This window comes from Protopterus annectens, chromosome 8.part1, assembly GCF_019279795.1.
Source record: "Protopterus annectens isolate FY-2018-M chromosome 8.part1, PAN1.0, whole genome shotgun sequence".
NCBI lineage: Eukaryota > Metazoa > Chordata > Ceratodontiformes > Protopteridae > Protopterus > Protopterus annectens.
The window spans coordinates 51739287-51745504 of NC_056742.1; positions in this window are offsets into that span (position 1 = coordinate 51739287).

The window sequence follows — 6218 nt, forward strand, 5'->3', positions numbered from 1 at the left end:
AGGTATATATGTAGAATGCATATCAGAGTATGGTGGTGCAGTAGCAATGGATATTTCAAAAATAACATATATGTGGGCAATGAAAGTATGTTAATCTGTCTTTCATAAGCCAGTATTTCACTGCTTTATGGATATGGGATAGTTTTGCATACTACTCTTTTCAGATGAATATGATTCAGATGTTTCATGTCTTCCCCTTGCAAAATGTATAAGGCTTGCATAGTCTGACATTTCTCCTCTTTTCCTACAATAATAACTATGCCATTATTGGATTATTCTTACACCTCCCTCAAAAATTCTGAATCAATAGCTAGTTAGATATATTTTGTAATATCTTAACATAGACTTGACTTTGGTATATATTTTTTCTTTTTAATATCACATTCCACTTAGAGCTGTACAGTTTTTCCCAAAAGGATTGTACCATCCTTTGCAGAGGCAGATCTAAGTGTATAGGTAACCTGATCATTTAGAATTCCATAGTTTATAAATTTTGTCTCAACCTTTGGGCAATAGAGTCACTATCCTGTAATTCCTGTCTTTGAATCCAAAATGTATATTAAACTGCTTTAGCTATTGCATCAATGTAACACAACAGTAAGCTAATGTTTCCTGTGAGTTGTCTTTTGCATGCTACAGAGAATGAATTATTATTGATAATTAGTGCACACATTATATCAAAGTACTTCTATTATGATTCAGCCTGTTTTAATGTGCTATTTTAACACTTTTACTGTATGTTTATATTACTGTGGTTCTGGTCATGGCTGAAAAGTGTAATTGGACTGATTCAATTTTACCTAATTGACAACTTAAATTCCACAGGTAGGGCTGCAATTTCAAATTCAGAAAAGTCCTTTTCTGAAGGCAACATAATTTCATTTTGTGTAATGTCCTTGGTAAGAGAGTTCAAAAACAGTGAAAAGGGTTTTGAAAGACATTCCCCAGGATTCATGAAGCTTGGCGCAAGGATGGCGTTAGGCTTGCACCGACCATGTGGCGTAGAGATGGCGCAGTAGTGCCATATGCATATTAATAAAGACGCGCTGTCACCACATCCACGTGCATAAGAAACATGCGCGAGTGCATGGGGCTTGTCGAAGCACCGCACGGAGGCGTGGACATGTCAGCTGTTTACGTGCCACCTAAAATGCTGAATATTACAGCCTGCCTCCAATAGTAATCACACCTGTCAGTGTCCCTGGATATTGAAACGTATGCAAAGCATGCAAGACAGTTTTGCGAACACAAAAATAAGAAGCAAACACAAATGCATGTAACTGAATATTGAGTCCCCATCCCTCGAACAAATGACATTTAAAATCCCGTGCCCATATTCTATTGCAGTGTTGATAGTTATACCAAGTGGAAGCGAAACGCATCATGTTAGCATGCCGCCAATAGCTAAGTCTAGCCCAATGGTCAGGTTTACAACCTGTCCCACATTGTGAGGGACAGTCCCCCTCTGGGCAGTTGTGCCCATACCAAAACCATTATAAATGTAAAATATCCTGCGACCATAGGACATAATTATGTCCCACATCTTATGTAATAGTCACATACAATAGTTATGTAACATACCTACATGTTACAAGAAATAGAATAAGCAAGTGAATGAAACAGAAGAAGCAGCTAAACTGCTACAATAATAAGCTTACATTTAGGCATAAAACAAAAGTACTATCCATTGTACTGACCGTGGGTATGTGTTGGCCTGAAAAATCTGATGTGTGTCCCAAATATATACCATCCTGGCCATATGAAAAGGTGGCAACCCTACCAATGGTCAGAGCATTCGCCTAAAATCTGCCCATTTGTGGTCCAAGGTGTCTTTGTCAGGATGGGCCAAAGATGAACGGGTAATACCAGGGTCTACCTACCATGTCATGAAAGATAAGTATTTGCATGTACCTATGTGCATGATGTACAGCATGTGGAAGGTGAAAAATGCTAGGGTAGTTCTCACAACCATACAGGTACCAGAGATATGTAGTGTATGCAATGTGTTCCCTTGACCGTGCCATGGACCATCAACCAGAGAAGGGATGGATGGAGTGTGTGGAATATGGGTGCGGGGAGGACGGGTAATGTAATAATTCGCAAAGGGGAGACAGTGTTGGATGCACAATAGGTGAACTGAAGGTGTATGAGGGAGCAGTGGGTGAATCAGAAAGAAACATACACATCCGCAATACAACCTGACCGGCCATACTGTAGAATGCAATCCCACAAACATATGAATATTAAAATGTGCAATACACGTACAGAAACATCACCGGCACATACCCACATAATGGTCTGGACTGAACTGAGCCATCCAACTACAACACACCTGGATGCATAATTGAATACACATCAGCCCATCTACAGCACACATCCAGCCATATTCGGGCTGCTAGCTTGGCGCAACCATATCTGCACATAGTGACCACTACTCATATCTAGTAGGCAGTCTCACCCTAGGAAGTGTCATGATTGCAAACTATGTATCCCTTGCATGTAAAACCCTATCATGTTTTTGTAAATCCAAAAAGATTGAAGGTTATTGTCTTGTTCAATTTTTGGATATCCCTTATGGGATAAGTATCCTGTGTAAACATCAGACTTGGTATTATGACATGATGTCCAGTGCTGTAGACATCTGGACACAAGTTGTATGTGCAGCAGTGGTTCACAAGACTGCTCAGCCTCCAGCCGGTCATGCAGAACTTACTACCCGGGATTAAACACCCAACCGTGATGCACGGCTCCCCACATGAATTATCGAGAATATATACTTTACACATTCGCATAGTGGCAATTGGATATAGGGTGATTAAGGCACTGACGTAAGCAGGATACCTCCTGTCCCACTTTGTGAGGGACAGTCCCTATTTGGGTAGGTGTGTCCTGACCAAAAATAATACAATGGCAAATGTCCTGTGATTGTAGGAAATAATTATGTACCATATTTCATGTAACAGTTGCCTAAAACAGTTATTTCTGTATGTAAAATACATAAATCTTACAAGAAATAGAATAAGCAACTAAACTGCTACAAGAATAAGCTCTCATCTAGGAAAATAAGTAAAGTTCTAAACCCTGTACTGACCGTGGGTATGTGTTGGCCTGACAAATCTGGTGTGTCCTGAATATATCAAACAGTAGCAAAGCTTTCAGGCAAAAGAACCCTTCTTCAGTGCATTACAAGTTACAAATATCAATCTGAATTTATACAAGGTCTCTATCACATGACCAGCAGCCCATTGATCATATGACACACACAGAAAAATAAAATATAGTACATTCTCTGAAAATTCTTTAAAAATGTATGTACTCTATAAAACCATATATGAAGGCTTATATAAAATATTTATAACAACAAAAACTATTTCATCTAAGCTTAGTTTGTTGTAAACGCTTACAGAATCAGAATCTAACACAGTCCTAACTAAACCCTTCCAGAACTAGTGATATTAGGTTGACAGGTGGCAGAACACACATAATGACTAATGACAACATATATATATATATATATATATATATATATATATATATATATATATATATATATATATATATAGATATAGATATATATATATATATATATATATATAATATATATATATATGTCACTGTAGATATACACATGTACATACCTAGGTTACATTGCAGCAATTACGGGTAAAATATGTTCAGACCGGGCATATGTTAGTGGGAGGTCCAATAAACTAACATCAACTCCCACACCCCCCCCCCCCCAGCTAGGCTGGTGAGATATACAGACACGCAATAAAGGTAAATACACTGCTGCTTTCCAGACCACCGGCAGGAAACTACCAGTGGGAGAGATCTGAAAGGTCTACACTTTAAACATGGATCACGGGGTCCCTTGTGGGACACCAAAAATTTCCCTTTTAGGCAATGCTATAATGATCGATGCGACCACGATGTAGCTGTACATGGGACAGTAGGTTGTGCAAGTCTGATAACACATGGATTGACAAAACGTACGACATGTGTCCCGACATGGGGAGAGTGGGCAGTGTGTAGGGGTGTGTTCATACCCCAGCTGTGCTCACATAAGGATGAGTACTGTAGAGGGGTGTCAGGTAGGGGACTCATGGGTATGCAATAATGGGCCTAAGTGTGCAGGTGTTGGTTGGCAGAGATGTATTAGGCCTGCCCCGTGGAAATAATTAATATTCCTATGTGGGTATAGCAGACGCCCATACCTCCCAAACCTTAAGAGCACATCTACTGGATAGACTGTAAACCATTGGGGTAACACATAGGGACTATATCAGTGAACTGTACCCGATTATCATGGACGTCCATGATTACAAATCAGAATCTAACACAGTCCCAAGTAAACCCTTCCAGAACTAGTGATATTAGGTGGACAGGTGGCAGAATACATGTAATGACTAATGACAACATGTATGAGTCATAAACAGCATGTACCTTGACAAATGTGTATGAATACATATGCTCTGGGACTGTCAATGTGCCAGGTTAATAGTACCAATCATCTAAATGTGTCTCTGAGGGTGTTATGCAGTGTCCCTGATTCACTGTTCATTCTCCCCCATTCGTATGTGAGGTCTGCTAGTGACGGAAAGCACATATTCCGATGACTGCCTTAGGTAGATGATAGCATAATAGGTTGGGGTTAGCACCTGTTCACCTTTGCAAGGGACACTCCCCTTTGGGCAGTTGTGTCCTGCAAAATAAATGTTATTATGGCACATGGCCTGTGATTTAGGGCAAAGAATCCATATATTGTCTGTAGTGGTTGCATAAAACGATTATGTTGTATCTGAAACACCTAGATGTTATAGGAAACAGTATTAGCAACTATAATGCTACAAGAATAACCTTTACTTATGCAAACTGGTGAGGTAGTCTATTTTCTACTGGCTTTGGGTATGTGTTGACTTGCCAAATCTGACATCTCTACATATAGGTCCTATAGGGCTGCCACCTATCCAAATGGCCAAAGTGGGACCTGCTCCATAGAAATATCAGATGTACCAGGTGAGAACATACCTACAGCCGTAGCACAAATAAAAACTTAGTCTAGCAGCAGTCAAGTTGCTTATGCTACTTCCCATAACACATAGAAGTGTCATATATACAATAACTGTTACATGCAACTATTAGAGAAATGTAGAATATAATATTGTCCTGTAATCAGGACATTTGCTATGTCTAGATTATTTTCTCATGACACATTCGCCTTAGGAGGGACTGTCCCACGCAAAGTGGGACAGGTGTTAATCCTAAAGTCTCACCTCGGCCAATTTAAAAGGTGGCAAACCTACAATAGGTATGTGGTAGCATGACCCGGCAGATGGATGTGGGTCCTAAAACACATTTACTTGTCTGCATTGCAGAGTATCGGTTCCTGTGTATCAGCCAGATGGGAGCAGATTGTATGAAGAACATGCATATAATATGATTAACTCACTGGACAGGCCGCCAATTCCGCACAGTCGAACGCCATGCCGTCGCCTAATGGTCAGCCATACCCAATACTGTAATCATGTAGTCTGATGTAATAGGCATCACAAGGGATCGCGCCCCCCCCCCCCAGCATGAGTTACAAATGCAAGCACCAATGCCGGTGCATGTGCAAGTGAGGGAGCGAGCAGGTGTAAGTGTATTTGGCTACCAGTATGCGAGTATTGCACTGTTAATGTGGAGTCTAAACAAGTGTAAGAAGCTGTAACCAGAAGTCAGCAGTGCTTAACACCGCGCAAACGCATGCACAACTGCTCCCAACTGCTTCAATGTGCCTTACTCACTCCATATCCAATGGCCTTGTTCTCCCCGCAAACAAATAACTGTCCTTTGAAAGTGTTGGTAGCAACACCCTGCGCACACAGCTAATGTGAATTACCTATACACCATGGCAAATATACAGACAATAGTACCACACACATACCATACAGCACAGTCATCCAACAGTATAGCAATATGTCCGAACCACTGGTGTTTGCAGACCTGGCCATCTTGTGTTTACATGTGTGAGCATGCCCAGTATATCCGTTCCGCATGTTGTTGACTGACATTGCTGTCATACCTTCATGTGTTTGAGCATGCCCAGTATGGTCAACTGTATCGCATGTGTTACATGTCCAGGTAGTCAGTACTGTGGTGTCGATCTCTACGTTGTACACTGATAGGTGGCATGTCTGCAGGGTATCCATCAGTCATTTGACATTGACTGTTGCTAC